Source organism: Carettochelys insculpta, chromosome 3 (assembly GCF_033958435.1).
Source record: "Carettochelys insculpta isolate YL-2023 chromosome 3, ASM3395843v1, whole genome shotgun sequence".
Classification (NCBI taxonomy): domain Eukaryota; kingdom Metazoa; phylum Chordata; order Testudines; family Carettochelyidae; genus Carettochelys; species Carettochelys insculpta.
This window is the reverse complement of record NC_134139.1, coordinates 126120088-126121905: the sequence shown is the minus strand read 5'-3', so window position 1 is coordinate 126121905 and position 1818 is coordinate 126120088.

Sequence of the window (1818 nt, the reverse complement as noted above, 5' to 3'; positions counted from 1 at the left end):
GCGTGTTCCCGCGCAGGGCAGCAGGGAGGCCCCATGGGAAGAGTCGGAAGAGGCGGGTCCGTCCCACCGAAGCTCAGCGCCCCACGGCTAGTCCGCGAAGGGCGCCCGGGCTGCCTGCGAGCTGGGGCGGCGAGGACGGGGCGGGACGCTCGCAGGGCGCTGCCTGTCACCCCTGGGTCAGCGCCTCCCCCTTGTGTGCAGGTGGTACCGGCTACCCGGCGCGCCCCTGCCGGGGAGCTGCTCCCACAGACGAGTCCCCCCCGGCGTCCGCTCCCCGGGCAGCTCAAACCGGGCAGCCCCGCGCCGCTGCCCCAGCCCGGGCGCGGCGATTTCTGAGCGCAGCGGCGGCCCTAGCGCCTCCCGCCGGGCCCCTCAGGCAGGGCGGGGGGCGAGGGGTCTCCGGCGAAGCTGCCGCAGCTGCCCAGGACTCGGGCCGGGTCCCACGTGCTGACCCCGGCCCGGGCGCGGCTCGCGCGTTGCAGAGGCGAGGTGAGGCCTCTCCCGGCCGGGGCAGGGCTCCCGCGCACGTGGCGCAGGGGCGGCGGTTCCCCGCGGCTGGCCCCTTCCCTCCTGCCTTCCCCGGCCGGCTCGCCAGGGCCCCGCCCGCCGCTGGGTCACGCCCGGGGCTTGCACCCCTGCCCCGGCCCCGGCCCCGGCCCCGGCAGGAGTCCGGGAACCCCGAGCTGCCGAGCTCCGCCCGTGCGGGCGCCGGGGCCCGGGGAGCAAACACAGCGGGGCCAGGCTGGGAGCCCCTTAGCCCCCCGGCGCCGAAGGGCCATGGCCCGGGAGAAGAACCGGCCCGGCCCGGGGCCGACCAGCTGGTGCGCAACAGGCTCCGGCGGCTGCGCCAGACTCGGCGTTTCCCGTGCGGGGAGCTCGTGTGCGTCTGCCCGAGCCCTCCCGCCGGCCGCCCGCAGCCCCGCGGCGGGGCGGGGTGTCGGCGCCCCTGCTCGGGACGCCGGGCGCGGCTGGCTGCCAGGCTCGGCGGAGCGGGCCCTGGGGGCCGGCTGGAGAGCAGACACCCCCGCGGGGCAGCGGGGCCCGCTCCTCTCTCCGGCCCCGGCCGGGCGTGGGAAGGGCCGGCCGCTCACCTGGTGCCGGGCCGGGCCGGGCCGCCTCCGGGGAAAGCGATCGCCCCCGCGGGCACTTCCACCCCGGCAGCTGGGGGAGCCCGCGGGGGGAAGGGGACAGCGCGGCCCCCCCCCCCCGGGCTTGGCCAGCGCCTGCGTCTTGTGGGCGAGCCGCTGGGGGAGGGGGGCTCCAGCCGTGCATTAGCATTTAACCCCTCCCTGCCCGGCGCGGGCCTGACGTCACCGCCCTCCCGGAGCCGGGGGTGGGGGGGTGGGGGAGAGCGAGGGGCGTCCCATTCCCCTCCCTCCCGCCGCCCGTCAGCGCGTCTCGGGGGACGCTCCGGGGGCTGCGGCCCGCGGCTCAAAGCGCCAAGTCAGCCAGTGCCATGAACTTGCCCTCCGCGTCCCAGGCCCCCCGCGCGAGCCAGGCACTGCCTCCCCTGACGCTGCCCCCGCGCCCCGCTGCCCGGCCGGCGCTGCGCTCCGCGGGCTGCCCCCGGGCGCCGAGCTCAGCCCCCGGCCCGCTCCGCTCCGCGGCGCCCGCCGCCTAGGAGCCGCCCGCGGGCAGGGACCCCTCGCGGGATCGGAGCCCGCCGCCGGCTCGGACAAGCAGCGGGGCCCCGAGGCGGCCGGACGCGAGGATGTGCCGCTGGCGGGCGGGCGAGGAGCTGTGACCGCCCGGGAAACACCAGTCGCGGAGAGCGCCCAGGAGCCGCCCGGGTTCGCGCCCCCCCCGGAGGGACCCAGC